This window comes from Ornithorhynchus anatinus, chromosome 1 (genome assembly GCF_004115215.2).
Source record: "Ornithorhynchus anatinus isolate Pmale09 chromosome 1, mOrnAna1.pri.v4, whole genome shotgun sequence".
NCBI lineage: Eukaryota > Metazoa > Chordata > Mammalia > Monotremata > Ornithorhynchidae > Ornithorhynchus > Ornithorhynchus anatinus.
The window spans coordinates 120,715,486-120,730,007 of NC_041728.1; the positions used below are offsets into that span (position 1 = coordinate 120,715,486).

At 41.2% G+C, this 14,522-nt stretch overlaps 1 protein-coding gene across 1 annotated transcript in view; it reads right to left on the minus strand.

Annotated features, from left to right (window-relative positions):
* LOC100080746 (G-protein coupled receptor 35) overlaps positions 1-10,418 on the minus strand; it is a 37,824-nt gene extending 27,406 nt beyond the window's left edge. Inside the window, exon 1 of the mRNA XM_039912792.1 lies at positions 10,332-10,418. The gene's annotated coding sequence lies outside the window, so the exon portion shown is untranslated. The remainder of the gene's footprint in view (positions 1-10,331) is intronic.
* Positions 10,419-14,522: the final 4,104 nt, after the last annotated feature.

Sequence of the window (14,522 nt, forward strand, 5' to 3'; positions counted from 1 at the left end):
GTTGACCACCTTGCCTCTTGTCTCTCCTCTCTCCAATCTGTACTTTGCTCTTCAGCCCAGATCATTTTTCTAAAACAATTTTGTATACGCATCTCCTCACTCTTTAAAAATTTACAGTGGTTGTTCACTGCTTCCCACATCAAGCAGGAACTCCTGACAATTGGGTTGAAGACACTCCTTAGCTAGTTCCCCATGTTTATCTTGGCTCTTCTCCCACTTCACTGTAGCACATACTTGATTCCTCTCCAACCAACGTATTCACTGTATATCCTCCCCCTACATATTCTGCCAATCAATGCTCTCTCCATCCTCAAGTTTTTCTGAAATCACAGCTCCTCCAGGAGATTTTCCCTGATCAATTTCTCCTCTCTGTACGTTATATACATTATACATAACTTATGTATAATGAAGTAAGATGCAGTGTTGCCTAAAGGATGGAGCACAGACCTGGGAATTAGAAGGAACTGGATTCTAATCTCAGCTCTTCCACTTGTCTGCTGTGTGAACTTGGGCAAGGCACTTAATTTATCTGCACCTCAGTTACCTCATCTTAAAATGGGGATTAAGACTGTGAGCCCCAAGTGGGACAGGGACTCTGTCCACTCAATTTATTTGTATCCCCTCAGTGCCTAGTACATTGCCTGGTACAATTATTATCATTATTATTCCTTGTCACCTAAGCACTTGGTTACTCCTACCCCTATGAAATTTAGGCATATATCTTGATTTTCTATACTTATCGATCAGTGATATTCATTGAGCACTTACTCTGTGCAGAACACTGTACTTAGAAGAGTACAACAGAATAAGTAGTCATCATCCCTTTCTTCTAGAAGTCTACAATCTACTGTTGGAGACAGATGAGGAAGCAACTGAGTCAAAGAATGTGTCATAAGTGCTATTGTTAGCTGGGAATGCTTAGGGAATATGGACTTCAGGCCGTAGGTGATGCAGAAGGGAGGGAAAATGCACATATGAAAGATTAGTCAAAGAAAGCTTCCTGGAAGGGACTGTGATTTTAGTAGGATTTTTAAGATGAGGAGAGTAACCATATATTTGAGAATGAATGTGAAGATAGGGACTATTTACAACCTAATTCATTTGTATCTACCCAGGTGCTTAGAACAGTGGTTGACACATATTAAGCTCTTAACAAATACCATAAAAAAAGGAGCAGGAAGTAGTAGAGGGGAGAGAACTGATGATTACCCTGAGGCTGATGGTGAGTAATTTCTGACTGATGTAGAGATGGATGGGTTTTGAGAAGTGGGAAGATGTGTAGAGATTTAGGTTTTAGAAAAAAATAGTGATCAGCAGAGTGATGAATGTATTAAAGAGGGGAGAGGCTGGAGGCAGGGAGTCAGTGAGAAGGTTGATTCAGTAGTATAGATGGGCTATAACAAGTGCTTAAAGTGGGTCCTACTACAGGGTGGCACATCTTTCACTGTGACATGTTATTCTGGAAAAATCCTTCAGGATGATAAATGTTTTTAGACATCATTGGGGAAATCTGTCTTTCAGTTTGACTCACTAGATCGCCCAATCTGGCAAACAGGAGGCAGAGTCATGGAAAAGGAAGGCAGGACTTTCCGTGAAGCGAGAGAGGAAGGAATCCAGGATGATCCTGGCATTTTCTCTAAAATTGAAACATATGTGGGTGAAGCTTGAGCTGACCCTCCACTGGAGGGGGGACTCCAGACAGGGCCTCTGCAGCCTGGGGTCTCCCTGCCAGTCACGGAGAGATGCCGCTACTGTAGCTACCCTCTACACCATCACAGCCACTCCCGGGGTTAAGAGAAAGGAGAGGAGGGAGACAGAGAGTTGCCATTACTGCTGCCCTAATTAAAAAATAAATAATAATAATAATAATTATGGTATTTGTTAAGTGCTTACTATGTGCAGAGCACTGTTCTAAGTGCTGGGTTAGATACAGGACAATCAGATTGTCCCACGTGGGGGTCTCATTTTTTAATCCCCATTTTTACAGATGTGGTAACTGAGGCACAAAGAAGTTAAGTGACTTACCCACGGTCACACAGCAAACAAGTGGCAGAGCTGTGATTAGAACCCACAACCCCTGACTCCCAAGCCTGTGCTCTTTCCACTAAGCCCTGGCACTCAATTTCCCCAATCTGCAGATATGACTGGCTGGGGGAGGTGGCATATGTTTTTTTTTTTTTTTGAAAAATACCCTGGCACTGGTGATGATGATGATGATTATGGTACTTGTTAAGCACTTTACTATGTGCCAAGCATTGTTCTCAACACTGGGGTAGGTACAGGTTGATCAGATTGGACACAATTCCTGTCCCACATGGGGCTCACACTCTTAATCTCCACTTTTCGGGTGAGGAAACCGAGGCCCAGGAAGTTATGTGACTTGACCAGGGTCACACAGCAGATCAGGATTAGAACCTAGTTCCTTCTTATTCCCAGGCCTGTGCTCTAACCACTAAGCCATGTGGTAAACCTGGGTTCTACTCTTCCTGCCTTCCTCCTGCCCCCCCTACACTCTCTCGTTCCCTTCCAGGGCTCTGCGCCCCAAGGACCCAGGGTGTCTATGAGCATGGAAAAGTAGCATTCTTTACATGTCACTGTCTCTAATAAAGCTTTAATAAAGCTTCAGATCCTGTCAGCAGGAAGATCCAAGCTTCGAACCACTATTGAAACAAGGACAAAACCACTCCTGAAACAAGGACAATGGAGCTGGAGATGGGGAAGAATACTTATTATGATTTTTCAGAAACGTCCTTTTGGTCTATGTCTCTAATAAAGCCTTAATAAAGTTTCAGATACTGTCAGCAGAAATCAATAAAAATTGTGTCTCATGTTGGCATCAACCAATCGAATGAGGCGGCTCATAGCCATGCAACAAATTAATCCCTTCAACCGAGTGAAGGAAGATGAGATGCGGTGCCCAGGATAGCTGTGATCCAATTGGAAATAGTTTAGGCAGTTCACATCCCTGTCATGCACCCGTTGGACCAGCATGATAGCAGTTAGAATGGAGAGAAAGGGACATATTATGGCTATATTATGTAGATAGAATCAGCAGGATTTGCTTTCCCTGACTTGTAATTTATTTTTAGTGTTTATCTTCCCCGGTAATATTTGAGCTACTTAATGGCTATTATACAGTTTTATTCTCCCAAATGCTGAGTACAGTGCTATGCAAAGAGTAAGCGCAATAAAAACTATTGATTGATTGATTGGAAGCAGCACGACATACTGGATAGAGTATGGGCTTGAGAGTCAGAAGAACCTGGGCTCTAATCCCAGCTCTGTCACTTGTCTTCTGCGAGACCTTGGGCAAGTCACTTCACTTCTCTAAGCCTCAATTACCTCATCTCAAAAATGGGGATTAGGATCATGAGTCCCATGTGGAACAAGGACTGTGTCCAACCTGATTTGCTTTGTGTCCACCCCAGTGCTTAGTACAACCCGTTGTTGGGCAGGGATTGCCTCTATCTGTTGCCGAATTTTATTCCAAGTGCTTAGTACAGTGCTCTGCACATAGTAAGCGCTCAATAAATACAATTGAATGAATGAAAGAATACAGTTCCTAGTACATATTAGCACTTAAGGAATACTATGATTATGATTATTATTATTATAAACCATAATGACCCCTGAGGCAAGGAACTTATTTACCAACATTATTTTTATGAACCATATTCCAAAGTAAAACTAGTTTGGCCTGGCAAAACTTTTGTTTAAATGTGCTGGGAGGAAAAATTCAGCAGTAGTTGAAAAGGTTGGGAAAGGCACTCTCACTGGCAGCTCAAGAGAGCAATGAAACTTCCCTTTGCTCTGAGCACAATTTTCAGTTCTCCTCAGGGGCCCCAAGAGGAAAGGGAAGGAGAATGATGAAATTGAGTGGGAGCCAACTTGAAATTTTTGGAGCCAGGGTCAGGTAAAAAGGAACTGAGAGATAGAGAGAGACAGAGAAAAAGGTGCTGGGGGGAGGTAGGGGCGAGCACTAGATGACAGATCACCAAATGAATCAGATCTTCCCAAGGATGCCAGCTCTTTTCCGACTTGCTTCCACTGAGGAATCAGAGGCTCATTCATCTCACCTTCAATCTTTCCTCCCTCCCTCAGGCCTAAAAACATTTTATTTGTGGATAATGATTTTAAAACTGCTGACCAAGAGTTTGCATTTAGACTGGTGTCTCTTTCCCTCACTTTCTCCACTTCATTTTAGATTGTGAGTGCCTTTGTAGGCTGGAACCATGTATGATTTATCCTTTCACTGTAATAATGTTGGTATTTGTTAAGTGCTTACTATGTGCAGAGCACTGTTCTAAGCACTGGGGCAGATACAGGGTAATCAGTTTGTCCCACGTGAGGCTCACAGATAATCCCCATTTTACAGATGAGGTAACTGAGGCACAGAGAAGTTAAATGACTTGCCCACAGTCACACAGCTTACAAGTGGCAGAGTCGGGAGTCGAACCCATGACGTCTGATTCTGAAGCCCACGCTCTTTTCAATGAGCCACACTGCTTCACTCCTCCCCAACCTTAAAAACCGTGCTCTGCATGTAGTAGATGCTCAATAAATACTAATGAATGAACAAATGGACCTCGTCTTTAGTAGTTTGCCCTTAGCCACCTATGCCCTTGTAACTAGGGCTTTCTTTCTATAGGATGAAGAGATGAAAACAACATGGTAGGGAGTCCATACGTGAAAATCGTCATAACAGGAGAACCATCAACTAGGTGAGAGAAAAATGAGCTTAGGAGACCTGGGGTCTGGGCTCAACCCTGTTGAAATAGCTTATTTCTGTTCCCTTTTCCTGGTTCTTATTCATTTCCCAACAAGATTCAAACCTGGATGTTGATATTTCCTAGGCATTTTTATTTTTAGTAGAATAAATGCTCTGAATATGATCACTCAATAAATATGATTAATTGATTGATTGGCTGGGAAAGAGCTGACAGAACACCCTCTCATAATAATAATAATAATAATAATAATAATAATAGTTGTGGTATTCGTTAAGTCCTAACAGTGTACTAAGTGCTAAAATAGATACAAAGTACAATGGTGTTGGACACAGTCCCTGTCCCACATAGGGATCACAGTCTTCATCCCCATCTCATTATAGATGAGATAACTGAGGCATAGAGAAGTGAAGTGAATTGCCCAAGGACACCCAGCAGACACATGGTGGAGCGAGGATTAGAACCCACATCCTTCTGACTCCCAGGCCCCAGCTCTTGGCCACACTGCTTCTCTGGAAAGAGAGGAAATCCCTGTTTATCCTTTCCCAGTTTTGTGTTCAATTTCCAGCAGGCTTGACTAACTCTGGGAAAGATGCCCTTCCAGTATGATGTTGGCTTCTTCATAGCACAGGGAAGCTGAGGATGGGGAGGTGCATCCTTAGCCATTGCAGTAGCAGCAGTAGCAGCAGCAGCAGCAGCAGCAGCAGCATAACTGGCAGTAAGCAACTGTCAGGCTCACCCCTGGCTCCCTCTGCTCTCCACCCTGTGGAAACTCAACTGCCTGTGAGGGCCATGTTGGAGTAGAACAGGGCAGTGCTGCTTCCATCCTTCAGAACCCCTCAGTGTCTTGGCATGTGCCACCTCTCTGCCTGGCCTCATGGATAGAGCAGGGGCCTGGGAAGCAGAAGGCCCTGGGTTCTAATCTCAGCTCTGCCTCTTGTCTGCCACATGACCTTGGACAAGTCACTTCACTTCTTTATGCCTCAGTTCCCTCAACTGTAAATGGGGATTAATAATAGTAATAATTAATAATAATAATTATGGTACTTGTTAAGCACTTACTATGTGCCAAGCACTGTTCTAAGTGCTGGGGTAGATACAAGTTAGTCAGATTGAACACAGTCCCTGTCCCACATAGGGCTTACATTCTTAATCCTTATTTTATAGATGAGGTAACTGAGGCTCAGAGAAGTGAAGTGACTTGCCCAAGGTCACAAAGCAGACATGTGGCAGAGCTGGGATTAGAACTCAAGACCTTCTGACTCCCAGGCCCGTGCTCTACCCATTAACCGCACTGCTTCTCACAGATAAAGACTGTGAGTCCCAAATGGGACAGGGACTCTGTCCAACCTGATTTACTTATATCCCCCCCAGAGCTTAGTACAGTGCCTGGCATATAGTAAGCACTTAACAAACCATGTTTTTATTATTATTATTCCTGAGGTAAGGTGGAGTTCACTTCTCTGCTTCCACATTCAGTCAGTCTCTGAATCCTGCCTGACGTTCCTCCACAGTATTTCTTAGCTCCACACTAGCCATCTCCACCCTTCTGGACTCCTTCCTGGTTCTACCCCTTGTCACTTCCTGGCTGCATCATGTCATCTGCTTCTTTACAGCTCTTCCTTGCTACTCATATGTTATTGTCTGTCTCCCCCTCTCTAGACCGTAAGGTCATTATGGCAGGGAGTGTATCTGTTTATTGTTGTGCTGTACTATTCCAAGTACTGAGTTCAATGCTCTGCACACAATAAGCACTCAATAAATAGAATTGAATAAATAATTGAATGATCACTTCAATTCCTTTGATTTGACTACTTTGTTTTTTATCATTTGAATCCTTGCTCTTGTTCTTAACGTATGCATTACAACTTCTGTTGGTTTGCCACTCTTTTTATATGGTAAGCTATTAGAAGGTAGGGGCCATATCTTTTATTTCTAACATTGATTCACTGAGTATTTAGTAGAGTGTTCTGCACACAAGTGCTCAGTAAATACTAATGTTAAGGATGAGGAGGAAGGGTGTGGACTTTGCCTCCAGAAATCCCTGGTTTTCATTGCCTGAATTAGAGTCTTAAAACGGCCTGGTACCTAGCTAATTGTTCTTCTGATTAGTGTCCTAGATTCACATGAGACTTAAGAAGCAGCATGGCCTAGTTCATTCAATAGTATTTATTGAGCGCTTACTATGTGCAGAGCACTGTACTAAGCGCTTGGGATGAGCAAGTCGGCAACAGATAGAGACAGTCCCTGCCGTTTGACGGGCTTACAGTCTAATCGGGGGAGACGGACAGACGAGAACAATGGCACTAAACAGCGTCAAGAGGAAGAAAATCTCGTAAAAACAATGGCAACTAAATAGAATCAAGGCGATGTACAATTCATTAACAAAATAAATAGGGTAACGAAAATATTACCTAATTGGCCTAATATTGGCCTAATATTGGCCTAGTGGAAAGAGTACAGGTCTGTAAGTGACAAGTTCAAATCCAGCTTCACCATTTGCCTGTTGTGTGACCTCAGGCAAGTCACATAACTTCTCTGAGTCTCAGTTTCCTTACCTATAAAATGGAGATTAAATAGCTGTTTTCCCTCTCTATTAGTTGAAGAGCCCAGCGTGGTACAGGAACGGTGACTGACTTGATTACTTTCTATCAAACCTAGCACTTAGTTCAGTGCTTGGCACCACATTGTACGGGCTTAACAAATACCACAATTATTATAATTAATTTAACAAATACCACATTTGTTCTACTAAAGGAGAGCAGAAACGTCCTCCGATAATTTAGTTAAAATTCTTTCTTTTTTCTACACACATTGCATAATGCTGACAGTAAGAAACAACTATAACTACTGAGCAGCCTTTCAAGAACCAAAACATAAACATACATCAAAATTCAATGACTCTCAGTCACATTACCTTTGCATTTGAATAGTGAAGTAGTGAAGCCCTCTAAATGGTTGACATAGTTATCTCATTTGTTATCAGAGCACCTGTAAGGGGAGGGGATTAATTTATATTGATATCTGTTTACTTGTATTGATGTCTGTCTCCCCTCCTTTAGACTGTGAGCTCCTTGTGGGCAGGGATTGTTTTTCACTGATGTATTGTAATTTCCCAAGCGCTTAGTACAGTGCTCTGCACACAGTAAGTGCTCAATAAATATGATTGAATGAAGGAATCAAGATCAATTGAGGTGGATAGAGTTACCTAGCAGTGTGACTGATGAAGACATTAAAAGAAGAGGATTTGTAATTAAATATTTAGATGCATGCTTATGCTGGTTCTAATTAGGATAGAATGAGTTGTACTGCATGGAATGTTTTGCATCTGAAGTAAGAAGGAATGTCCCTTTAGTGGTCCACAGGTCAGACTTGGAAAAATCAAGAACAATGCAGAGATAGGGGTTAAACAGTTCATTCAATACATGGATTCCATTTTTAGAAATCATTTGCCTCTTGAAAAAGTACCTATCTAGGAAAATGACAAAAATTAGGACTTTTTGCCTCAGTTGCATGGATTCTCCCCCTGTCTTCCCCTAGGAAAACAAAAGCAAATGTCTACCAGTGCTATTTGTTTGGAAAATTCAAGAGGATGCAATTTACTCAAATAAATTGCTCTTCGATAACTCATGCATTTCTGTTATAATCATTCATTCAATCATATTTATTGAGCACTTACTGTGTGCAGAGCACTGTACTAAGCACTTGGGAAGTACAGTTCAGCAACAAATCCATTTTAATTGGACACTTCCTACAGATCTGGAAGATCACTCTGTCTCTGGAGCAGCAATATAGTTTAAGGATTTGACAAGCTAACCATTCCTGAGACCTTATATTAATCGGTCACCAAATCCTACCATTCTACCTTCACAACATCTCCAGAATGCACTCTTCCCTCTCCTTCCAAACTGCTATTATGTTGATCCAAGCATTTATCCTATCCTGCCTTGACTATGTATTCACTTGTATTTACTGAGCTCTTACTGTATGCAGAGCACTGAACTAAGCACTTGAAAAGTACATCAGCCTCCTCACTGACCTTCTTGCCTCCTGCCTCTTCCCATTCCAGCCCACACTTTATTCTGTTGCCCAAATCAATGTCCTAAAATAATGTTCAGTCCACAACTCCCCACTCCTCAAGAACCTCCAGTGGCTGCCCATTCACCTCCATGTCAAACAAGAAACTTTTTATCACTGGCTTTAAAGCTCACGCCCAGGTACCTTACCTCACTGATTTTCTTCTAAAAACCGGCCTGCACACTTCACTTCTCTCACTGTACTTAGTCTTGTCTTTCTCACTACTGACCCTTGCCCACCTCTTCCCTCTGACCTGGAACTCCCTCCCCCTTCATACATGACAGAACACCACTCTCACAGATAGCAAATCTAGATCAAGAAATAAATCCATACGGAATCATTTACTTGATTGAGAGGTGTAGTACCACATTGATTCAACTGAATCTCTGTGTGATCCATGTTCCCTTGTTTCTCCTCCTTTTCAAAATAATGAAAATTTCAAATATCTACAGTTTAAAGCCCTTTAGACTGGGATTGCACAGGGAAGGGGAGAACTGAACACTAATTCATGAGTTTAGCCACTATAATAAGCCAAGCAAAGAGATTCAGACTCCCTCCCTAAATTTAACCCTCAATATGTATATTAGCCAGAATTACCCACTATTTGCTTCATACTTCCACTTCACTGTCTTTGGGTACTTACAGCATTTTGTTTCATAGTCCTAATACTTTTGATAAATTAATGCAGCAGAATTAATCAACAGTATGTATTCAGCACTTACACTGTAGTAAATGCTTGGGAGAGCAAGAGGGAATTACTAAGCATGATTCTTGCCTTCAAACAAGACTGATCCCTGCCTGTGAAGTGGAGGACACAGTAACTAAACTAAATTAATGTGACGAGGAAGCCCTTTGCTTCTGTACCTGCAAGTATTCCACATGCCTGGTTGTCCTAGTTCTACTGCTTTGCATGCATTTTGGAATTAATTCTGCAGCTCTCCAACTCTACAGGTGGACAAAAGATCAGGCTGAAGCACACTTTTTTTGAAGTTTCCATAAATCCTAAAGGTTGCCCATTTTCAAGTGTGGTTGGAGATGTAGCCGCTATCTCAGGGTAGAGAGGAGACTCTGCAACATTACTGAAATGTTAGTCTCAGTTTCTCCAAAAGTCAAAGTTTTCTGTTCCCCTCTGCTTGATTTTCTTTTCCTCCTAAGTATAACTGACGGTCATTTGTTATTTCATTGCACATCTTTTGCAAATAGAAATAGCCTTCCTAGTTCCTATTGCCAAATAAATAAATGGTTTCCGTGGGATAGGGAAACTATTACATAAGCTCAAGGTACATTTAGGGTTGTGAAAGCAGACTACTCCAGATTCACATATCCTTCAGCATCCAGGACTGGAGAACTACAACCTCATTTTTAAATTTGAATTTGAAAACTTGTCCACATCAGGAAGGAAGAAGATCTGGAACAGAGGAGACTCAAAGAAATAATACTAATAGTCTCTCTTTTCCCTACCTAACTGCTTGCTGCCTAATCCCCACACCACACCCAACAAATTTATCCCTCCTATTCCAACAGTACCTTAGTTCAGTATTTCTCCACGTAGGGCTGAGAGCTGCCAGGGACACCATGGGAGTCAGCTGACAGGTCGATGGACAGGAGCGATGCAGAGCTCTGAACAACTGTTTGGTGGTAGCAGTGGCAAACTGGGTTATATGAGGAGGGAGTTAACTTCCTGCATTTCTTGACCCTCCCCCTATACTCCCTCACTTCTAGCCCTTAAATTCAACTGCTATTCTGAGAGAGAAGGTGGTAAAGGAAGTATCATTTTGTGTTTTTTGTGTGTGTGAGCATGTAAAGGTGGTGTGAATTGTGTCAGTTTCCAGGAGAGTCTCAAGAATAAAAATGTTTGAGGACCTCAGGCCCTGACTGAATGGGGTTTAAAAACCAGAATTTCTCTTAAAATAGTTCAAACCTAATGGAAACAGCTACAATCTATTATCAGGGCTGATTTTCCACCCCATACTAGTTCTTATGAGAGATAGGGTAGAATCCAGTCAAAGTTCAATGATCCACCAGGTACTGGACAAAGCAGTATGGCTCATTGGAAAGAGCATGGGCTTGGGAGTCAGAGGTCATGAGTTCTAATCCCAGGTCTGCTACTTGTCAGCTGTGTAACTTTGGGCAAGTCACTTAGCTTCTCTGTGCCTGAGTACCCCATCTGTAAAATGGGGATTAAGACTGTGAGCCCCACGTGGGACAACATGATAACCTTGTATCTACCCCAGCACTTAGAACAGTGCTTGGCACGTAGTAAGTGCCTAACAAATACCATAATTGTTTTTATTATTATATACTAATTATGTTAAATGAAACATCATGACCTAGTGAAAAGAGCATAGGCCTGAAAGTCAGAGGAGCTGGGTGATAAATCAAGCTCTGCCACTAACCTGTTGTGAGACCTTGGGCAAGTCACCTAACCTCTCTTTGTCATAGTTTCCGCATTTAAAACCCAGGGTTTAAATACCTCCTTCCTACTTAGATGGTAAGCCCCCATTTGATACAAAGACTGTGTCTAACCTGAATGATTACTACCTATCCCTGTCCTTATAGCAGAGATTGACACAAAGTAAGTGATTTATGAATATTATTGTTGTTAATTATTATTATTTTCTTTTATTGAAGCTTGGCTACTTCTACTTCATTCATTCAATCGTATTTATTGAGTGCTTACTATGTGCCGAGCACTGTACTAAGTGCTTGGAATGTACAATTTGGCAACACATGGAGACAAACCCAGCCCAACAACGGGCTCACAGTCTAAACGGGGGAGACAGACAACAAAACAAAACAAGAAGTCTTGGTGTAATATCATCAAGATAAATAGAATCATAGATATATACACATCATTAACAAAATAGAGTAATAAATGATACATAACAAATATGCACAAGTGCTGTGGGGAGGGGAGGGGGGAAGATCAGAGGGAGGAAGTTGGGGGAATGAGGAGGGGAGGAGGAACAGAGGGAAAGAGAGAGCTCAGTCTGGGAAGGCCTCCTGGAAGAGATGAGCTCTCAGCTCTTGAACAGAGTAGAGATTCTATTAAGAAGATTTTACTCTCCCAAGAGCTTAGCACAGTGTTCTGCATACAGTATGTATTCAATAAATACAACTGAGTGATTGATTGTTATTTACTAAAAGTCCTGCAAATAAGATGATATTCAAAATTAAGGATATACCAACAGTATTAATGTCTCTAGTTAGAAGTGAAGAACTATCTGCAGAGTCAATATCGTGTAATTACTGAACCTTGTAGTACAGTATCCCACCCTGCCTGAAATTACTATATTCGTTGGATTGTCACTTACCCCTTACAGTATCTAACGCCTCTATACTCTTTTACACATTTTCTCTATAGGAAGGGCAATACGTCTAAACCTATTCACAAGCATATGCATTAAAGAAGGGTGTGGTTAACTGAGTTTTAAGGATAATTGGACTTTAGATAGAGTTTTAATGTACTTTCCCTGTCTGATTTTTCTCTTTGAGAAAGGGGAGATTAGTGTTTTTGCTGTCTACCGTTGTTTAATTGCCTTAATAATTAAGTAACTTAAACTTTAATTTCTAAAGGAAGATGAATTGATAAATAACACCTTATAAGCACTTAATATAGTCTTAGCTTCACCATTTTGGAGCATAAAATTTTGTAAACAAGTGAACTGTTTTTTACTGCTTGTGAAGCTTGACTGCTGGTTACTTAGAATAACTGTTCACCACCCTGGATTTTGTGAGACCCCTGGTTAGTAAAGTATTTTCCTGGGAAAAAGAGAAAACATGAAATATGTTAGTATTAAATCAAGGAAGCATCATAGCTCTGCACTATGTGAGAACTAAAGAACAAGAAAAAAACATATAGGAAAACAAAGCAGAAATATCATTTTTGAACTTCTAAGAGAAATTCAGGGAGTGTAAAAATGATTAAATGTTGAATTCTAAAAATATTCAGTAACACTTGAAATTGTGAAAAAAAATTACGAGAACTGTCTTATTGAGCAATATGATTACTTCTTTTGTAAAGAAGTCAGTAAATGATTTATTTGATTTTTTTCAGTTCATTATTAGCCTAGATCTACACAGCCAAAGCAAAGAGTAAAGTTAAGTCACTATCAGGAAAATTTGAGCAATGTAAACTGGTCTCCACAATGATAGGTCTACCCTCAGTTCAATTTCACCAGGCAAAGGCTTACTTTTCCCTATCAACTGCTTACCCTTGAACATGTTGGTGTCTCTCAGAAGTGGAGAAACTTGGGAAGCAAATGGCAGCTCCACAAAAAAGCTCAGGCAGAATACACAGGACAAATCTATTTTTAAAAAATCTGTCAGAGAATTTACTCAACCCCTGCCTTACAGATTGAAGGGAAACTCCCATTTCAGCTTTGGTGAAAAGATGTTTAAAATGAAGAGGGACTAAAATAAATTATCTCTGGGAAATCTGTCCTATTTTAATCTCTAAGGGAGGGATACTGGGACATAAAGGATTGATGGATTTTTTTTCCCTAGCAAAATCGATTTAGCTCACAAATAAAATTTTAGATAGACTTATTGATTGATTGATAGACTTTCAAACCCAGGGAAATTTGTGAAGCTGACCACCTCCGTAGCAAACGGACAACTTAAAGGCTATCCTAGCTTCTATCTGTAGAGGATTCATGGGCTACGATCATCAAAGGGCATCTGAAAATTTTTAATTTGCTTTGTTGATCCAGATATATATTCCCAAATGTTCAGTACAGCACAATGTAGTGAGTAGCAACTCAATGTATGCCAGTATTACTACCATGACTCCTTTTGTTTTTCCCAAAATGGAGGACTCTGGTGCCTTCCTGCTGGGGGAGAGCAGGTGGCCCTCTATTAGAGAAGCAGCATGGCTCAGTGGAGAGAACCCGGGTTTGGGAGTCAGAGGTCATGGGTTCAAATCCCAGCTCTGCCACTTGTCAGCTGTGTGGCTATGGGCAAGTCACTTCACTTCTCAGTGCCTCAGTTACCTCCTCTGTAAAATGGGGATTAAGTCTGTGAGCCTCACGTGGGACAACCTGATTACTCTGTATCTACCCCAGCACTTAGAACAGTGCTCCGCACATAGTAAGCGCTTAACAAATACCAACATTATTATTATTATTATTATATTCTTGTCCCCACTCTTTAAACTTTCTGATCTCCTCCTTACATGGCTCCCTGCCACTCATCAGGAAACTTTTTGAATTTTTACAGCCAGATCACAGCCTGAGTGAGAATTCTATTCAGAAAAGTTTCCATGGACAGAAGTCACAGAACCTCCCTGACACTTCCCACACTACCCTGGGAAATCCTTTTACCCCGGTAACACAAGAGAGATGAGAAGTCTAAATCCAACTGGACAGTAATTTCAGATTTTAGCCTTCATTAGGTTTCCTCCCTAAGTCGGCCAGTTCTCCAGAAACTCAGGTCAATGATTCCCCTTCTAGAGGTGGGTTTGGAAAGGGCACAAAGCAGACAAGTCTCTAAACTGATCTCTAGCACCCCAGGGTCCATCCCAGAGATCATGTGCAGTCACGTCTGCAGTTCCTGCAACTTTGTATCCAGTTCTCCAAGCCACAACCAAGCTTTCCGAAGTTTGGTATAGATACAAAAATGCAAGCAGGACCATGTGAATCTCTCCGATTGCATTAATTGATCAATGACATTTATTGAGCACTTACTGTGTGCAGTGCATTGTACTAAACACTTGAGAGA